Source organism: Nuphar pumila, chromosome 7 (genome assembly GCF_984573655.1).
Source record: "Nuphar pumila chromosome 7, dmNupPumi1.hap1.1, whole genome shotgun sequence".
Lineage (NCBI taxonomy): Eukaryota > Viridiplantae > Streptophyta > Magnoliopsida > Nymphaeales > Nymphaeaceae > Nuphar > Nuphar pumila.
Genome location: NC_143255.1, coordinates 71,830,157 through 71,852,299, shown reverse-complemented (window position 1 = coordinate 71,852,299; position 22,143 = coordinate 71,830,157).

Below are 22,143 nucleotides of genomic sequence, written 5' to 3'. Positions count from 1 at the left end.
GACGATGTCCCATCACGGTCACCAAAACTGTGGTCATCGCAAAATTTTTCCTCTCTTGTTGTGGTTTCTCTCTCTTCCTTCTCTTTTCCTTTTCTAACCTCTATTCTCCTCCTTTTGAAGGGAGAAGAATAAAAGAAAGAAAAGAAAGAGAGAAAAGAAAAGAAGAGAAAGAAAGAGAGAAGAGGAACTCTTTTGCGGGTTTTCACTTGACCTTTATTTGGAAATATTTAGAAAAATTACTCGCCTCCGTTTTGAAAATTTGCGGGAAAAAGATGGAGAGACGGGACTCGCTCGTCGGTACGAGGTTCGACTGTTCCTGGCGCCTTTACCAGGGGTAATCGAACCAAGGATCGAATCTATGCCTTTTGCTTTGCCTAAATATAATCTAAGAATTTATCCTAAAAGATCTAAATGCACAAAGAATCACGCTTGTGCAATGCAATAATGTATGCTCTTTTTGAAAGATATTTTGAAAATCTCCAAGTTATTCTGAGATGAACTTGATAAGGGAGTGAAGAAAATGATTGAATCTAACTTAGAACTTGAGATAGATCAGAGCATTTCTAAGTCTTTGAAGTAAATCAGAGTTGAAAGAGTAAATCTTTGACTTAGAGAAAGAATGATTTAAAGCTTTGAAAATGAAAGGAGATGAAGTTTCAAAGTCAAAAGTGAACTTTGAATTTAATCATGGATTTAGGAGAAAAGATAAGATTTGAAAATGGAATTGATTTTAAGATTTGAAATTTGGAATGAATCTGGGAAATACCAACGATATAGAAATGAATTTAAGAAAATCTAAACATGATCTGTAAATGAATCTAGCTTTGAGATCTGGAATATAATTGGCTTTGAATTTGAAAAATAGAACTTGATTTGAAACATGGATTTCAAGATGGAATTTGAATCCAAAGTCTGGATGGGATCCGAGATTTGAGATGGATTTTGGATCTGAGATCCAAGACGGATTTGAATTCTGAATCCTAAAATGGGTTTGGATCTGAAGTCTGAGATCCAAAGTGGAGAATGGATTCCGGATCCTAAAACGGATTTGGATCTGAAGTCTGAGATCCAAGTTGGAAGTTGAGTTTTGGATCCTAAGATGGATTTGGATCTAAAGTCTGAGATCCAAAGTGAAACTGGACTCTGGACCCTAAGATAGATTGTGGATCTGAAGTCTGAGATCCGATGTAGACTTGGGTTCTGGATCCTAAGATGGAATTGAATCTGTAATTTTGAGATCCAAGGTGAAATTGGATTCTGGATCCTATAAGGAAATTGGATTTGAAGTCTAAGATCCAAAGTGAAATTGGAGTCTGGATCCTAAGGAGGAATTGGATCTGAAGTCTGAGATCCAATATGAGTGTTGAATCCTGGATCCTAAAATGGATTTGGAGTTAAATTCAGAAGATGAATCAAGAATCTCAAAGTTAAATTGAACTTTGATTTTGATTGGAGTTTTGAAGATAAAATGAATTTGGAATTTCAAAGTCAATTTGAACTTCAAAATCTGATTTGAATTTGAATAAAAAATGACTTTGGAATCTCAAAGTTAAATTGAACTTTGAGATTGAAAATGAAATTGAATTTGAAGATGAAAAAGGATGAATTGGTTTTTATAAGAATTGAAGATAGATTGAGGAAGATATTTACATCACTTGGAGTTTTTGAAGAAGGAATTTTGAAAATATGATGCAGTTCTATCTAAATGATGAATGAATTTAAATTTTTGAAATTGGATTTTGAAAAGCTATTCCATTCTTTAAATGAATTAAAATAAGATTGAAGATATAATACATCCTTGACTATGGTCATTGAATGTATTATATAATAATCTGATGATTTTTTGTGCTTTTATAGAATTTAAAATGAAATTAACTCTCAATATACCCTGACTATGGCCATTGGTATATATTTTGAGCCAATTTTAAGTTAAACTCTAATAAAAGAAAGAAATATTTGAAAATATGATGATTTTTTAAAAGAGGGATCCAGTGTGGATCAAGTGTTATTTCATAAAAGATAAAAACACTAAGTCTTGTTTACATCCCGACTATGGCCGTTGATGTAGATCATCAACTTAGGATTAATTACCTCTTACGAAATGGTGCACGTGCCATTCGTGTTTCACCATTGTGAGAATTTGAGAAATAAGGCGAAAATGTATGAAAACGAGTAATTCATGATATTTACAATGTTCATTCAATCTATCTAAAGCTGGAAGTGTAAATTCTCATTAAGTCCTAACTTATTACAACATATAAAATTGAATGTACAACTACAAGTAATATACTCCCTGCAAAAATCTAAGTTAGTATAGATAAAGTAATTTACAAGAGACATCATATTGAATTTAAGGGACAATGGATGAAACAATCATGTCTATACTTTGTATTGATGGAGAACACAAGGTGAAATGCAAACTTCATGCTGGAATCATATATGGCATCTTTAAACATAATATCTTGAAATAATGATGAGCCTAAAATAGATTTTCTTGACTTCCAAATGCAAGTGTAATGGTTAAAGGAGACACCTAATATAGGAATTTATAGCTAATGGATGGTATATATTAGTGGTTATTATACAAAGTGGATGAATGATATGCTGTTTGGTATATATAGCAGGAAATATACAGATTGCAACTTGATGGTGGTCATTTGTTGTTGTATAATGCATAATGACAGGTGGGGTGATGAGTATTGATAGGTTTCATAAAAAGGCACAGAGACAAACAACCTCACAATTTTGTATCACTCGAGTAAAATGAAATATGGGAACAAAAAATGGACTTGGGCATATTTTCATTTATCAGATTTAAAGTAATGAAAATGCAGTTTCCTTTGCTAAAATAAATTTTATTTGTAGTAAGAATTTCTGGAAACATTAGACATGTAGAACCATAGGTAGCATCAGAAGCAAAGATTAAGAGATACACTCACATTTCGGAATAGCTATTGAAGAATAACATACATAACAAACAAAAAAAAAGAAAAATGTGAAGCAGAAAAGAAAAAAAAATGCAATTAGGCATATGTAATATTTCTACCTTGAATTTCAAATAAAAGTCTACCTTTAGAGACATTTGGATTGCCTGACTGAATACTGGAACATCATGTCCAGTGGGAGTTTTCATTTGTTGGTCATGCACTTTTCTAGTAATTTGCACATGTATTTCTCCAGTTTCATCTCCTTGAAGAGGAATCCATTTGTCAACTCAGATTTCCTTTCTATGTTCCCACAATGGATTTTGGCATATGGATCACTGATCCCACTTAAATCAGCAGCAACAATGTCTTTTGCTTCAATGAGAACAAGCTCAATCGAACCAGCCTCTGATGCATAGATTCTGTGAATCTCCAGAGTCTCTGATTTTTACTGTTTCAATCTGCAGTCTCAATTCCCCTGTGTTAACTTTTTCAAGAGGGATCCAAATATCCCTTGTTGACTTTCCAATGAGACCTTCCAAGTTTATTTGTGCGCTTCCAATGCTATCATCTCCAAATACATCAGAACTATAGCATTTTACCTGAAGATATTCACCACCCCCAATCTCATTAAACACAAACGACTGATTCCATATGGGATTTATGTCATGAGAAACTGTCTTTGTTTTGAAATGAGCCTGATATGCATCAACATAGTAAAAGATCAACTTCAAAATATAATAATAAATGCAAAGCACAAGTTGCTGCATTATCTTGAAATGAAGATCTTCATTAAGGTTAAAATCAAAGCAACCTTGCCATACTGTAGTTTGACATATGGATTACTCATTCCTAATGTACCCTTTGCTGCAAGATTCCGTCCCTCTAGTACAGTGACCTTCAGTTTCATACCTGTTACTGACAGGACCCTTAAGCCATCTATGGTATTTCCAGAATTGATTGGCGTGAAAGTGTCTAAATTACGGGAATCATCAGCAAAATGCCACTCTCTCAGCATAAGTTTTACAGTTACCACTTTCGAAATTTGAACACTCTATCATCCCTTTTGACCAATGTGCCCAAGCATCTTTAAATCTTTCGGGTTAAAGAACTGCAAGAGAATCATACCAAAGTGATCAGACATTCCCAGTAAAAGAGGTCAAAAGGTTCAACCTACGTTGTTGATGAGGAACACCACCTGCATATATTTTAGCCATTTGTACAATTTGAACAGTAAATTACCTGAGTGAACCGACTGGAACTTACCGACTGAAAGTTGAATACATAAGCACCCAGATGTAAAGCAATGGCTTTGATAAAAAATGCTGAAATAATTAACATCATGAAACGGGGACATATCACTTGACATAGGAAGGATGGGATATTAGCAGTGGCTGAAGGTGTTTGCATCAAGGATAATTATTCACGCAGGTTATCTTAATTACAACATTAAACATATTAAGAATCATGCAGAAAGAGAATATCACAATACAGAAATCTCAAGCAGTGAATAATGAAAAAGGGATGAGCAACTCCTACCTGATTACAGTAACCTGACTTGTAGCTTGGTTACTTCCAAATCATACCATATTGGAGGTAATATGCCTTCTTCTTCTTCAGCATCGATTAAGTTCAACGGAAGATCCTCTTGCTGATGATAAGAAACTTAGCGATTGAGATTTAATTCGATCTCTGTTGATTGAACAAATCATAGCTAGATCATCCCAACTCAGCATCCTTTCAGTAAGATTCCAGAATTTTGAACCAATCCGTAAATATTACATCAATGGTTGTCCCTTGGAGAATTGCTCATTAGCACCTTCATCACGAAGCTTCTGTGACTTATTAATTCAAGGTGAGTAAAATTATATATTCACCCTGCTAAAAGTGAAGTAGCCAAACCATAGTGAGATCAGTCTCTAGTAGACCAACAACGTGATTCATATTTGGGATTACCTGTATTGATATATATTGCAGAATGGAGATATACAAAGGATAAAAAAAAAAAAAAACATGATGATATGGAATGTGCGGAGATGCAAAAATACCCAAGAAGGGAATAAAAATCATGCAGATATGATGTGATGGTCTATATAAAACAGAAAATCGAGTTCAATTAGAAATCTTGCGGCAAGGCAGTACGAAAATCAAAAGTAATTGCTAATATAAACAGGAACTCCAGAGGTAGATAAACAGAGAATGATGTAGAAAATAGTGATGCTAAATCACATTTGATGAACCCGGAAACCACAACGATGCTGCAACAACAATAAAAACTATCAAACAGAAAAATGGAGATTGCATAAGATGGGGAAAACGAGAATAAGGTATACTATATTCACAGATAATAACGGAAAGGCAATGCCTCAAACGAAACGACAATAATGAATCAGGGATGTTGGGCCTAATGCTAACAGGAACTCAAAATGATTTTAAAACAGGAGCTACAATCTACACAATATGCTGGAGAAGAATGAAGGGGTACCAAGCCGTAAAGGGAGTAAAAAAAATGCTAAATCAATTAATATTACCTTAACATAAAGAAATTTTAAAAAGGAAGGAACAAAGCAAGTGTTGGAGTCAAATTACTCCCTTAATGTAGCAACAACAGGTGGGTCGACCCTGCTGTACGCAGATCGATCCCACCTTCAATGCATTTTGGTAAAACAAAGGTGAAGAACATCGAAATCTGAATGGTAAAGATAAAATTTCTATAAACAAGATCAAGATAAAAGGGGAAGGAAAACTGAAATACGGTAAATCGACGACGAGGATGAGTAATACGAAGGAAAAGGTAAAATGGGCCACTTACCTCTGGTTGCTTTTACTGAAACTGAGAAATCTTCCGATCTATCAGAGGAGAGACGTCAGGAAGAAAGTAATAGGAAAGGAGGGAAGAAGAAGAGAAAGAAGGGGAATGTACAAGAAAAGGGAGGGGTGAAGATGATCGATGAGAAATCAGAAGATGGTGTGGTGAAGACGGATGGGGAATAAGGAAGAAAGAGGAAACGAGGAGGTGAAACGTGATGCTGAAGATGGAGGAAGGTGCGGGGTTGAAGAAGCGGTGGATTGAGAGGAGAAGGTGAGGTGGTAGGGTGAAAACGGGTGAGGTCCAGGGTCTTCCCTTTGCCGATTTTAAAGAAGGTGGAGAAGAATCCAGAACGGTGCTTCCGTTGCGGATGGATGGAGGAGAGAAAGAGGGGTTTGTTGAAGATCAACGGTGGTCGAGGAGGTCGCACATGGGGGGGTTGGCCATGGAGGGTTCGGTGGAAGCTCCTGCAGCTGATGGGTGGCTGAGGCTTCGAGAGTGTCTCCGAGAGAGGAGAGATCGATGGAGGCGGCTGAGAGAGAGAAACAAACTCGAGAAAAAGCTTGAAAGGGTCCCCCCCCCTCAAAAACCCTAACTCGACTATTTAGTTTTGCATTTTCCAAAAGAGGTCTTCTTATAAAAAGATTTTTCAAAAACGGGTTTCTAAAAACCATTTTGCAATTTTCTTTATTTATTTTTGATTTTTTTTGTTCTTTTCTGAGTATTTTTATTTTTTTGTATTTTGGGAAATACAAAATCCTAAAATGTACGGCAAAACAAGGATTTAAACTAATTTTTTTGTATTTTTGAGAAATATTTACAAAAAGATGGTTTTTAAGGCTATTTTGAGGAAATTTCTTTAGAAAATGGGTTCGGACCCAAGTTTTGAAAAAATGTTTGAGTTTTTGAAGCTCAAATTGAGAAATACATGTGATGGATCCAAACGGATGTCGAATGGACTGTCCGAGCTATTTAAAGACTATTTTTGGTATTTTCTATAATTTAAATTTAAAATTTGAACAAGGAGATTTAGATTTGGATCTGAACAATGGATCCAGATCCGAAATCAATTTAAGCATATGAAATGAATTTAATTTTAATAAAACTAGAGAAATGAACTAGAATTTAGATTTAAAATGACTTATTTACTCAAAAAATGAATTTAGGGGCAAAAAGGAAAATTTTAAAAGATTTTGAAAAATTTGGGGTGTTCACACCCCTGACCAAGCAGGTTAGGCCCATACCAAAACTCCCGGGTGCTAAGGCACCCGGGTGGTGCATTTGGGTCAACAAAAGGGATGTGGCTCTCCAACGGTGGGCTCACCTCATAGGTGAGTCCACTCTGGGTGGGTCTGGGCCCAAGGTGGCTCAGACCACCCTGCCAGCCGGTGGGCTGTAGCAGTCCAACTGGGACTGCTGCACGCCCCAGCCATGGCTGGCGCACGGCTAAAGAAAGGGGAACCCGGACTGACCGACCTTGGGTCAGTCCAGGAGCCAGTTGCAAGGCCTGCAACGGACCCAGCCAGGCCATCAAGGGACCTAGGCTGGCCATGGAAGGCTCAACCCAGCGTCCCACCAAGAACAAGCCCCAAAGGGCATTCAATCCATTAACGAAAAACAAAACGAACTAAAAAAAAATTTAAAACTTAAATGAACAAGCATGAAAAGGGGAGCTCACCTTGCTGTGCAAAGTTGGCCCAGCTGGAACCGCAGCTTGAAGAAGGGAGTAGAGAGAGAGAGAGAGTTGGAGAAGAGAGGAAGAAGAGAGAGGGTGTCGACCCTCTCTCTCTTCCCTTCCCTTGTTTAAAAAGGGAGAAGGAGAGATGGACGGTGGGGAGGGAAGGAGGGGAGATGAGAGGTTTCCCCCTCCCACGCCCCAGCCTCTTCTAGAGCCTAGGGGGGGGGGGGTCAAGGGTGGCCCCAACCACTCCCCTTAATTTAAGGGGAGTGGTTGGCCTTGACGTTTCAAGGTCAAGGTCAAACCTCTCCAAAAAAAGAAATCGCCCCCCTTTTTTTTAAATTATTTTTTTTTGAAATGAGTAGGGGCGCCCATCCTACTCCCCCAAATCGTGGGCTGAGCCCACCCACTACCCAAAATCCCTTTTTAAGACCCCAAGTTAGCTATTTTTGAAACTTTTCAAAAATGCCTATGAAAGGTGAGTTTTTTTGAAATTATGTTTTTCATAAACCTTTAAAATGACATGGGCTAAGGTGGAGCCCATGCCAAACCTTTTCTAAATGTCAAAACCCACCCCATGTAAAAGTGTTTTCAAAAAGCCCACTTCTAGGTTTTTACGAATTTGCAATTTACTTCATTTTTTTTTTAAAACTCAATACAATGAGTATTTAAATGGGCTTTTTTAAACTAATTCAAAAACTAAAATTTTAAATTACTTTTTGTGAATTAAGCTTTAAATTTTTATAAAGTATATTTAATTTCCCAATTACGGCGAAATTGGGCCTCGGTATGACTCATAATTACCGATATACCCCTTATTAGCCAAATACTTGAAATAACGTGATATTTTCCTTGTTTAGGCTCCAAAATTGGAGCGAACCCATATGAATACAATATAAATATAATCCACAAGTGTTGAGGTTCGATTCGCCGCGGTTTGCCATGAATCACCTCGTAGAGCGAATCTACGCGATTCAGAACCTCAAAAAGCGATAATTGCCAATTTTACGAGCAATGCTCGTGCCGAAACAAGAATTTCCCAATCATGAAATATATATATCATTTAAAATACTTCAGAAAAATAGTGGGGCTTACAATAGATGATTTGGAAGACCAGATACAACGATATTATGGGCACTGTGAGCAACCTTGCGGAGGTTGTGCAACAGCAAGTGGTTGCGATGCAACAGATGGGTGCGAACTTTCAACACGTAGCCCAAGGTGGGCAGAACATAAGTACGGTTACCTATAAGTGTTTCATGGAATTAGATCCTCCTTCTTTTGAGGGTAAGACAAACCCTGAAGTTGCGGAGTCATGGATACATGAGATAGAAATTATTTTTCGCGTTTTGGATGTCCCAGAGGAACTGAAAGTGAACTTTGGTACCTATCATTTGAAAGACCACGCTGAGAAGTGGTGGGACACGATCTCATCGGTTAAATTCAAAGACAAGAATGTTACGTGGGATGAATTTGTTGAAGTTTTTAACTCGACATATTTTCCTAAGCATGAACAAAGTAAGAAGATACAAGAATTCCTAGACCTGCAATAGGGGACGACGACCCTGTCTGATTATATCACGAAGTTTCGTTGTTTGGAGTGGTATTGTCTGAATGTTTACGTTGCGAAAAAGGAATGAGCAATGAAGTTCGCTCGTGGTTTGAGGCCTACTCTGAGAACCAAAGTGTTCACTAGCGGGCCAAAGTCGCTCAAAGAGGCTATTGAGGTAGCTACTCTATTGGAAGAAAACCAAGCCAAGCAACAAACCAAGGTTTTTGTGATTGCGAGTGAGAAGAAACCAAGTAAGAAGTACTCGCTACCTACTAGAAAGAGAAAGCGTCAGGAAGGACATCAGAATCGCCAGCAAAGGCAATCCCAGCGACCGAATGCTCAACAAGTGTGTCGACGATGCGATGAAGATCATCCTTTTGAAGCTTGCCCTCTCTATGATGGCAAGTGTTTCAAGTGTGGACAACCAGAGCATATTGCCAAGTTTTATCCAAGAAAGTTTACGAGAGACTTAGTTGTTGCTGATTAGGCACCGTCAGATGTGATCTGACCATTTTATCGTTGTTTGATGTTTTGTGATTTCGCGAACAAAATCCTTTTTAAGGAGGGTAGGATGTAAGACCCGTGAATTTTTTTGAGGAATTCACTGTTTGCATAAAATTGAGGTGTATACTTTCGTATGTTTATGGGGTTGTAACACGTAATTAGATATAATTTGATTATGCTTTGTATTTTGGTTCATAATGAGTAAGACCCGAAATTGCATAAGTACAGTATATGAGCTAGAAGAGCCCAATTCTGAATGAATTAACTTCTGAAAATTTAAGGGTAAGTGCATAATATATGTATTTAGTTTGTCCTTGAATTTGGGACCTATACGACGAAAAAACACTATCAGTGCATGTGAATTACTGGAGTTGCTTATCGATAGTACATGAGTCGTAACGAGTGCATTTCTCGCAAACGATGGGAAATTTCTCTAAGGAGCTTTGAACATTTCATGTCAATCAAGAAGTTAAAAATGAATATATGATGGGTTGAAGTCAAATTTTATTTTTAAATCATTAAATGAAAATTTGTTTTTATTATTTAATTATCGTTTTGGATCTGGATCGACCAGAGGTGGCCCAAACCCATATGGCGCCCCTCTAGAGGACTTTTGAGGCCATGAGGACCAGCTAGTCAATGGTTGACCAGCTGGGTGGTGGCATCCTTGTAAAAGAATGCTTTGCTTGAAAAGGGAGGGCCACGATTGGCCATGCCCTTGGTTCAAGGTCTCATGATGAGGCTTAAAGCTTCATCATGAGGGGCGTCTTTCCAAGAGAGGAAGGCATGGGGCTGCGCCCCATGGCCTTTTGGTAAGTGTTTCAAACCTTTTCAAATTTGCAAGCAACGATTGGTTGTAAGGGGCGGTAGCCTTGGGGCTCCCCTTGTAAATTTCTTAAGATTTAAATGCTTTTACAAACCCTTCTCAAGTGGCATTTTTGAAAACCTTTTTGAAATTTTTGAAGAGAGGATTTTGGTTGGTGGAGTGGGCGGCTATGGGGGGCGTGGAGCACCCCAATCCTCCATCTTTCCCCAATGCATCCTAGCCATCCATGATGTTAACCCTACCTTTTTAAGCTTTGAGTGGAAAGAGAGAGAAAGCATTTTGGGCGATTTTTCCTCTCTCTCTCTCTCTTTCCTTCATTCCCTCTCCTTCTCCTCTCCTTTTCCAAACCGTGGGATGTGTGAGAGTGGGTGCCAAGCACCATTCTCGTTGAAGCTCTCAAGCCTCTTGTCTGAAGCTTTCATTTACGACATTTTTGAAAGCCTTCGAGGGTGAGCCACTACTTTCACTTTTACTTGGTTGGTATTTTCGTATGGAAAGCTCCCATGTTTCTCTTGTTTTTTTTTTAGTTCTACTTACTGTTTTTCCCTTCAAGTTTTTGCAAGTGAGGAATAGCATGAACCCATGTTGTATTTCTGAATTTTCAATGTTTTTCGTCTCTTCTTCTTCTTTCGGCTGCGTGTTTCGTGGCATCCCATGGTTCTGCCCGACTATGGCAATAAATTTGGGTTTCTACGGGGTTTCGGTTGGCAAGGAGGCTGTGGACCAGCCCTATGCCAAGCAGCCTTACCCAGTCGAGCCAACCCTCTTGGGTTTGGGTGTTGCTGGCCTGGGCTAGTCGGGTTGAGCCATGGTGGAATGCACCATCTAGTTTCCCCTTTTCAGCTTATTTGTTTTCTGTATCGTTTGGCCATGGACGCCATGGGCCATTTGTTTTTATTTCGGTTTGGCTAGACCAGTCCAGACTGCTGGACATGTCTCGCAGCAGGTAACCCCCAGGCCGACCACCATCAAGTCAGCCTGAGCATTTCCCTTTTCTTTCTCTCTATGGTCTGGAACGGCCCATAGCAGCGCCCCTATTTAGATGGTTTTGGGTTCGGCTTCCCTTTGGTCTAACACGATCTTGACTGAATCTGGTCCAGATTTGTGGGAGGCCCTTGGCCGAATCAGGTTCGGTTAAGGGCACCTCTGCCTTTCAGCCCAATGGCTGACGCCGGTGGGCCTGCTGTAACCGAGTTGTAGCAGGTGAGCTGCTACCGGGTGCAGGCGCGTGGGCCTGCACCTCTCTTTTCGGTGGTAGTTGAGCCACATGTGAGGTCTGGACATTCGGTTCAGACCTTGCTCAGATCTGAGCATGCCCATTTGTGGGTCTGGACCAGTCGGTCGAGACCTGGGTTTACTTGGTGGCCGCGACCCATGCATGTAGACTATCCCTTGACCAAGCTCTTTTGGTCCAGGTGGTTAAGCACCTGCAACAAGCTGCTTGCTGTCGCCTTGCAGTTTAAGATGCTGCCCTCTTTCGGTTTATCAGTGCCGCCCAAATTAGGCCCTGCTGTGTGTTGAGTTTGGTGCCCCATGGCTCCGGGTGACTAGTGAGCTGACGGGCCTAATCGGGCCAGACCCGTGTTCAGCCCACTATGTGGCGCCCCAGAATTCCCGACTTGAGAAGTAAAAATCCTATGGATTTTTAGGGTAAACTTTTTTTTTTTTGAAAACAGGTGCGCAAATACGGAAGAAACCAAAACAAGGAGAAACATGCGGCGAACTCTAGGCGGGGCCGCAGGGGTGAAACAACAGTTAATTGAAACAACATTATTAAATATAGTTACAAACTATTACAACCAATCCCTTATACAAAAACCAAAACTGCCAAGATCCAAAAAGAGTCCAGAAGTGTGGGTTCAGGGTCCGCTGCAGCACATTGAGCTTCATCGCACGCCTAAGTAAAACACCTGTATCCCCATAAAACGGGGTCAGTACTCTTTCGAGCTGGTGAGACAAACCAAACACAATATACCATATGTGTGGAAAACGAAACAGAGCAATCATGCACACATAGCATTCTCATATATATGCAATAATGGAACAAGTGTAGCAGGGCAAGTACGAGAACGTGACAAATCTACGCATGGAGCAGTAAGAGAATCTAACTAGCATGAGTGAATGCAACAAGGCAGACATGAGCAATTAACCATGACCATACATTTCATATCCACTAGCAAGGTATGCATCAAGGAACATAAAATTTTTAATGTAATAATAAAAAAGACTGTGATGTGCAACAGATGTGTCATCGTGAATCATGCACAATACAAGTGAACAAGTATGTGCAACGTGCCATAAGTGCAAGAACTAACTAAGTGACGATATAGAACCTTGCACACTATGATGAGACAATTAGAAACATTTTGCCACGGTAAAGCGTTTCTCACAAGTTGTGCCAAGGTTCATAAACCACGTATTACAACCATAAGCGAGCTCATCTTGCTAAGTAGGGTCATTGCCCACAAACAACTCGCTAAGGAGTTCCAATGTCACATGAGTCTCGTAAGACTGCGATCTCAAACATGTATTGGTTGAGGTTTTGCAAACGATATTTTTAAGAGATAATTTTCAATAAAAACACTTGGAAAATCGTCAACCAAAAATAATAAACCGACTTTCCACAAGAGTGGCAAGTATGGGTCGAATCCACAGGGAACAGGAAATATTCAAGTAATTCTAAGAAATTCAATTTATTAATTTACACTTCTAAGTCAACAATTACAATTCTAACAAAATTACAAAATAAAAACTAAAATTAACTAGAATAACAATTGAAGTCTTCTTCTGCTTGCCAAGGGCAATTCTGTCTTTTCACCAATTCTCAATTTTTCACACTAAACAAGAATCACCTTGAATTCTTTAGTATGCTTTTCAACCTAAAACAAAGAAAATGAGAAGTTAGTACACAATTATATCAAATAAATCCAGAAATTAAACTAATCGTAATTCTACAGAAATTAATTCACACAAATTTTAATTAACACTAAAAATCAAATAAATTATTAAAATAACTTCACGAAATGTCTAAGCTATCCCTGACTACATGGTTAATACAGACGCACTAGCTAAAATTCAGAAAATCGCAGAAAACTCACGAGAATCACTAAAACACTGAAATGACTATTTTACCCCTAACTAGTGCAAAAATGACTTCTGACAGCTTTTCACAAACAGACTGTTTGACAAAGAAAACGAAGTTCAAAATTTCCGAAATTGCTTCTGTTCTGTAACTAACAGATTAAAAAATCTGACAGTTTTTACGGATTTGAAAAATTCTTTCTGGAACTCCAGATATAAGCGTTTCAAAATCAGGGAAAATCTGGAAATCGCAGGACCTGAAACTGAAAAACCCGAAAAAGCTGTTTTCACAAAACGCTTAAAAACCAGACCAAATCAACTCTAAATGAGCTGAATTTTGGACTCAGACTGTGAACACGTCAGTAAAGAGAATAGAGCAAGAATTTTTAGAAAACTCAAAAATTTTGCACATAAAATGACCAGTGCAAGACAGTGCAAAAATTGGTTTTCGAAATCAGTGTACTATTCACTTTGGAAATACACTTTTGACACTATGAATATGAACTAAATGCAAACACAATCCTAAATGCTGATAAATGGCTGTTAAAACGCAGAGAATGAATGTAATTAAACTAACTCCATGGAAATACACTCATAACACACCAATCAATGCTAAGTCTAATCTAAATTCCCCACAATTTGCAAATTAACCTAATTAACTAAAGATGTAATACTAATTAGACTATCTAAAGAATCAAAAGTAAATCAATTTGACACTTTAAGCTAAACTAAATGCTAGACTAAAACACGCAATACACATTTGAAAGCTAATTTAACATGAACTTATAAAAAAATCTTTAACTTAATATACTAAATACCCGAATTAACTTGCAAAACTAACTAATGTTAATTGAGACTAGGGTCAACTAGAGAACTAAGGACTAATGGAAGGTGTGGTTTATAGTTTGACTTGGACTAGGTTCACGCCCCACCTTGACCTTCTAGGTTGACTAGGTTAGACAAACTAATAAAAATAGAAACCTAAAGCTTAAATATTACTTATTAAAAAACGAAAATGAGAAGGACTAATTAAGCTAAATTAAATACACGTCTAAATGGAATTAAATACAAACTCATTAATACCTACCTAAAGACTCAATGCCTAATTTAACATTTAAATCAATACTTCCTAAAAAGATTAAATCTAATTCTAATCTATGTTAATATAGAAGGTTAGGAAAGAGGGTAATAAATAGCAAATAACGAATTTTTGGAAAACCTGGTTTAGTAAAAATCGTTCAGCCCAAAAAGGATATGTTTTTCCTTAATTGCTTTGTAAATCAAATTGGGAAGTTGAAGAAGATGAAACCGTCCAGCCCAAGGGGCCCCACACATTTTTGGTTCTCCTTAAAAGCAATAAACCACTCTTAAAAGTCTTTCCCAAATCTTTGGACACATTTTTAGAAATATATTTGAAACTTAAGTTTTATTTCCAAACGTGTAGAGGAAGGAAAATCTTCTCTCTAGGATGGCTAAGCAATTCAAAGCATTCCTTAATTGCCTTCCACGATTTTGGCTGCCTTTACTCTTACAAAAAAAAAACGTTTTCCACCACAATTACCTATTTACCCCCTTCTCAAAATTCGACTTAATGAAAATAGACTATAACTAATCTAATTAATCCAACATCTACCTAATGCAAGCAAAGGGTACTAATGGAATGTAAAACACGTTTTTTCTAAAGACTAAATGTAGTAACACAAAAATCAAAACTTACCTAAACTACAACTCTAAAACATCTAACGTAGTAACACAAAATTCAATGCATTTAGACACCCAAAAAAAAAAATAACTCAATTCAAACTTACCAAATATTCTAACCTTCAGCTGGACCTCTAATGGCAGACGTCCAGCTTGGGGTAGAAGACAACTCTAACTCTACAAAACTCGATTCTACTTAAACTAAGAAAAACGACCCTAAAGAATTTTTTTTTCTTTTTTTCTTGAACACAATTTCTAAAACACTATAAACACACTCAACCTAATATCCACTAACTAAAGATAAAACACGCACAGACACTGAATTGCAGAAAAATTAAACTTTAAAAACTAATCTAACAAAAATCTCACAAATTGCTAAAATAAAGCTAAACACATTAACCGATTTAATCAACTTGACACTATTATTTAAACACCAACAAAATTCACCATAAATTCAAACTAAATTAAACTAAATTACTGAAACACCAAGTAATCAACACCCTATGCTACCCGAAAATTTAGAAGACAGAAAACTGAAACACCCCCCCAATCGGCTAGACTATATCTAGCCAATTTCTACACTTTTTGTTTTTTGCTGGATAAAACGACTTTTCAGAATAATGAACCACGACAATCCTAACACTAGACCCACTTTCAAACCTAAACAAGACTGAAACACAACAAGAAAAACTCGAAATTTGGATTAAACTAACACACTCACTAAAACGACAAGATCGGCTAGAAGGACTCTAGCCGATTTTTGAATTTTGACTAAAACAACACTATAACCCAAACCCAACGACAAACCTAGATCTAAAATGGAATTTGAAACACATTTTTCTGCTAAAATAACACAGAGAACCGAAAATTGAAAAGTCTTAAAATCGACTAGAAAAGGTTCTAGCCGATTTTCACTCTTTGATGAAAACAATTTTGCAAATCACAATTGAAATCTACTCTAGACTCAAATCGACATTCCAAAACAGAAAATAGCATAAAAATGATAGTGGTTTACTGTCAAAGAACAAGAAAAATTCAGAGAATGGGCTGAGAGAGGGGATCGACTAGGTGGACTCGAATCTATCTAAAAGAAAGGGGGAAAAGAATAAGACCAACCTCCAGGGCGATCCGACGACTGTGGGGAAGAAAAGAGCGGATTCAGTCGTTGAAAACAAGCCTCATCATCTTCGTTGATACTGGAATATTACCATGGAACTCTCCTTTGTAGTGGCAACACGATTGAAGTCCACCGAGGATGGAAAATGAGTTGATTCTCGATCGGGTGGCTTAGAAGATCGGATGGAGGTAGAGTCGATCCTTCTTGTTGAAGTGTCTCGCACTTCCATGCAAGAAAAAATATCTTCAACCTCTGCTACACCTGCAAAACACACCAAACATAGTAAGAAACCAACAAGGATGCAAAAGAACTGAAAAGATCTGGAAAAGGGAGATGAAGAAATGTTTGAATCTCAAGCAAGATCTTGATCTTCAATGGAGATGGTGTGGGATGAGATGGGAGAATGGGTCTGGAGCAAGAGTCAGCTGAGGGGCATGAATTTCAAGGCAAAAAACGTCTAGGGCTGGGTGAAAAATTGATTTTATACTTTTGACATTTTTCAGAAAAAGGGTTATAATGAAAAATATTGCCCTCCGCCATTTTTAGAGGGGGTTTTCTGAACAACTCTTCTAAATGGCTATGGATTCACGTGTGGGTTGGATTTAGGCTTTTCAAACATTGATCCAACGTCGAAAATAGCGTAATTGGGTCGGATATGGATCCGATTCACCTTAAAATCTGTGCCCAAACACTAAAATAGCCATAACTCTCTCAATTTAACTCTGATTTTTCTGAAATTCGAACCACAACCCCTTGATATCAAAATACATCTAATCTTGGGTTTGAAACCTTAAAATCATCACAAAATGCATGAATAAATGAATAACATGATGTGCATTTCATGCATCATCATGTATCTCGAGAATCCCTACGCACTTAGGGAACTACATTTAATTTACCAATGTAATTGCATATTCAAATATCACCAACACGATTGCATTCATCAGTTAAAAGCTTACGTGCTAAAGTGTGTGTGTATGGCCGTGTACACGCCGATCAACCATCATCACAAACCACGCCACCAACACAAGTTAATACTTTTAAATAAACATATATTTGTGTTGTGCTCTGTAAGAGAAGTGCCATTAACCCTTTTAACTTTGTAAAAATAATATCATTACAAAATGGTATTAAACAAGGTACCATTGCAAATATTTTTGCGTTCTATGCCCAACAACATACTCACCAAAGTAGGCACCCACATTACCCGAATTGATGGGTTTTCCATCTTGTGCACAACTGTAACCATATTTACGTAAGCTGGCTTGGTCAACGAGCCATAAGTCTTTGAAACTACGCACCTCATTTTCCATTCTTAAGACATCTAAAAAGGTGACATAACAAACCCTTTTGCGTTCCTTTGCAAAAACGGACACATGTTCAAAAGGGCTAAGTTATGCAACAACACATTGATGAATTTACTGATTCTTAGTGTATTATACTCTGGTCGACGCGCACCACTCGTTGCGACACAACGAATAAAATCCATCACGTGATTGGGGTATTAGACCCCGTGCTGCGAACACACACGCAGCCCCATGGGCTGCAGTTCGGATGCGTGCTAAAACAAGTAAAAGTGTGGCGAAAAGAAAACCAGTTGCGGCTGGTGTTGTCAAAGACAAACCCGCCCCAAAACTATCACTTGGTGCCATGGGGCACTGTGCGCGTACAGCAACCCAGTTGCAGCCATGAGAAGAACCCAAGTCTAGACTGACTGGTCCAGACCCCACTAGGGGCCTGACTACCACCAAACGCGAAGGGTGCAGGCCTTGCAGCTTGCACCCGAAGGCGACCCACCTGCTGCAACTTGGTTGCAGCAGGCTCACCAACACGGTTAAGGTCTGGACCGACTGGTCCAGACCCAAGTTGGCTTCAGCCAACAGCTCAAGAAGGGGTGCAGGCCCTGCAGCCTGCACCCGGTTGCAGCCCAAATGCTGCAACCGCTACAGCAGGTCCAAAACCGAGGCTGGAAGGCGCGAAAAAGGGGCTGACGCCCAAACTGAACGATCCTGGCGCAAGCCTTTGACAGGTCTGGACCACATTCGGTCCAGACCATGTTAGGCAAGAGGCAGTCTGACCCACACCAGCTCAAGCTGGTGGGCTCGGCTAGGGGCCACGCCAACCGAGAATGATGAAAACGAAGGGCGCCCAGGGTGACCTGTTTGTGGTCACCCTGGGGGTCACCCGAGATGCAACATAGCGTCCAGACATTTCTGGATGCCCAACAGAAAAAAAATACAAAGGGCTAAACAAGGATAGGGCTCAACCCGACCTACCCGGGCCAGCATCGCCCGAACCCAAGAGGGTCGACCCAAGCTGGGCATGGCGGCTGGTCATAGAGGGTCGGTCTAAGGCTTCCTAGACAACCGAGCATTGACCTATAAAGAAAACTTGGCTGACACGCAACAGCCCAAACAAGCAAGAATAATGGATGAAATGCGTTTAGGACATCAATAACTATGATGCATGAAGGAAAAAGCATGCATTGCAAAACGAGGGCCTAACGTGTGCATGCATTAGGCAGCAACACGAATGCATGTATTGTTCAGTGAAATCTACAAATGCAATATTGTTATCATTGCAAAATTTTACTTTTTCAAATCAAACTGACCTTTGAAAAAGATTTTGAAAATAACTCGCCTTCGTTTTTAAAATGCGGGATAATTCCGAAGAATGGGACTCGCGTGTCAGTACAAGGTTCAACCGTTCCTGCCACCTTTAACAGGGGTAATTGAACCAAGGATCAATCTACTGCTCTACTCTATTCAACTTGTCTAAATCATATTCTAATTTCTAAATGCACATAGAATCAGGCATGTGCTATGAATTTTCAGAAAATGCACATTTGAAAACATGATGTTTGCTTTGAATGATTGAAATATTTAGAATATTTAGAAAATGTAAATCTTGGAAATGAAAAATCGTGAATTGGGATTTGAAATATACTTCTGAGAGAAGTAAAAATCGATTTTGAGGAATCCTTGACATTTGGTGAAAATTGATTCTGAGAAACTTGGTTTCTCTGAATTCAAACTTGGAAATTGAAATTCTAACTTAGAAAATTTGAATTTGGAACTTGGGAAATACTTGAAATATCATTGGCAAAACCATATTTTGAGAAAATCGATTTTTGAATAAGACTTAGAAAAATTTTGATTTCTCTAACTTCAAACTTTGAAATTGACTGCATAACCTTAGAAAATTGAGTTTATGAACTTGAGAAACACTTGAAATATTCTTTGAAATTCAATGCTTTTGGGAAAATCGATTTTGCTATAAGACTTTGGAGATTTTGAGGAATTCAATTTCCTTTACTTGGAATTTGAATTGGAATTGGCAAATGCATGAAATGAATGAATATGAATTTAAGGATTTCAGAAATACTTTTTTGTATTTTGAGAAATGCAGTGCATTTTGAAGTTAGCCTAAGAGTGTAGGTTGAATGTGGCTAATGTGAAGATCATAAATATAAGTATCATTCGTATTCTGACTATGGCCATAAATACAAATTCCACCAAGTTTATAAACTTCATAGAAGCTAGTGCATGTGCCATTCGTGTAGACCATGGTGAGTTTGAATATGCATGAATCATCATCCATCACACATTGAAATTATAAAAAAAAATAAACTATATGTAATGCAACCTAAGCCAAGCAGGAAATGTAAATTCTTATTCCAAAGTTTAATTACAAATTACATCACTATTGAAATTTAAATACAAGAAATTAAAAGAAACTAAAGTCTTCAATGTATCTGCAAAACTAGAAAACTTGTTAGTGAATATATGTTGGCTTTTCTAGGTTTATCTAGTAATATCTAGAAATTACTGGATTTTGCTAGATATAAGCCTTTTCCATGATTCCCTTAAATAAAAATGATAAATATATGAAATCACAATGAACAAATAATGAATATAAGATATGGAATTTCGAAATTAGGGTCCAAATGACCAAAATACCCCTAATAACTAGACTATGGCCTTGAAATTAAGGTTTTTAGAAAGATATTTTGATAAAATGCAAGTTTTGAAATTTGAATGGAATAAGCTAAGCCAAATATGATGTGACATGCTTAAATATGTGAAAACTAGGGTTAGAGATTTCGAAATTGAGGTCAAATGACCAAATTGCCCCCGATAGCAAGACTATGGCCTTGAAATCAGGGTTTTCTGAAATAGATTTTGGTAAAAACTTGGGTTTTATGCCCTAAATGAAATCAAATAACTACAAAATTAAACCTAAAGTATCCTAAGATGCTTATGAACATAATTAAACCCTAAAACTATATGCTTATGCACGAAAATCCAATAATATCACAAAAAATATGATTTTAACAGTGTTTTTGGATCTTTCAAGTATCCTGTTTTGCAATTTTATTAATTCAGACATCAAATGGATTCCAAAATCCATAAAAATTGGTACCTGCACTTGTTATAACCCTAGTTTTGACTTAGAATTATAAAAAGATTTTTTTTGACATTAAATTAACCCGAAAATTGCATCAAACCCTAAAAATATGCTATTTTTGACCTAATTCACCAACCAGTTTCAGAGCTAGACCCGAATTAGGGGTCAATCTTTTCTGAAAATCTATGAAATTTTACAGAGACAAACTAGGAAGAAAAACAGAGATTTTCCAATTTACAGATCAGAAAAAGCATCTCCGGTTAGGGAGAAACTCTTCCGGCAATCTGAGCTAAAATATATCACTTTTAACAGGGATTAAAACGGCTACTTCAGATTGAAAATACAGACATAAATAGCAATCCTAAACAAAAATCTCTTAAATTTTAGTGGTAAATAGTAGACAGAAAAATAACAATACTCATTTTTTACAGATCATGAATCAAATCTGTTCTTTGGGATTTATGACTAACACAAGTCTGATTAGGGTTTTGGTAAACCCTAACGAGTTTTAAATTTAAAAACAGATTCTCTGAAAGAGGAAAAATACTAAACAGTGATCAAAAAATCCGAAAATTTCACAGCAGACAGATCTACTCAATGTGAATTCATAGCACTTTACAGATTTAAAATCGGATATAAGATGAGAGAAATATCATAATAGCAAGTTACCTTCTTGATTTTAACCACGATTTTAAAGCTTTAAAACCCTGATTTGATGTCTGATTTTTTTGACAGGGTTCCCGAGATCCAAAACCTCTGATTTTTCTACAGTAACTCAATAACTCATGCATGCATCACATATAAAAAAAATCAGAAATAAATAATGAGTACTTCAATCCAAAATAACATTATCTTTACTCTTCTAAACCTAAAACACACAGAAATTTAAGAAACTTGAAGAACCATGCATTAACTAATGTAAATCCATAAAATAAATCATAAAACAGTAAATAAAATTATTTCTATGCTATATAACGTAAAACAAACATGAATAAACCATGAAAATCAAATAAAAACAGGGAATCAATGGCTGAAATTCAATATCACCTTTAAAACATAGATTTAACCCATTAAAAGGGTAAATCATGTATTTTATTGGTTAATAATGTAAAGAATCATATTAAAATTAATTCTAATGGATTAAAATCCCTGTAAAATACACCAAACAAGGTTAGATCACCTTCTTGGACCGTTCTTGCTGGTTCTTGATGGTTCTTGAGGTGAAACCATGGTTGAATCCATGAAATAGGAGGTATTAATGGCTAAATTCATGTTTAAATTAACAAAAGTATTAAATAAACTAAAGAAATTAAAAGAAATAAATACCTTGGAGTTGCAGCAATGGAGGAAGAGCTGGAGAGAAGAGAGAAGCTCTAAGAATCCCAAGGAGAGCAAGTTGGAAAAATCGACCCCCCATATGCTCCTTTTTATAATAAAAAATTTGGTTAAAAATGGCTTTTTTTTTTTTGAAAAATTTTGGACTCTCTAAGGGTGGGGGCGATTTTTGGGTGGAAAGACCTAACTACCCCTAACCTAACTTATCT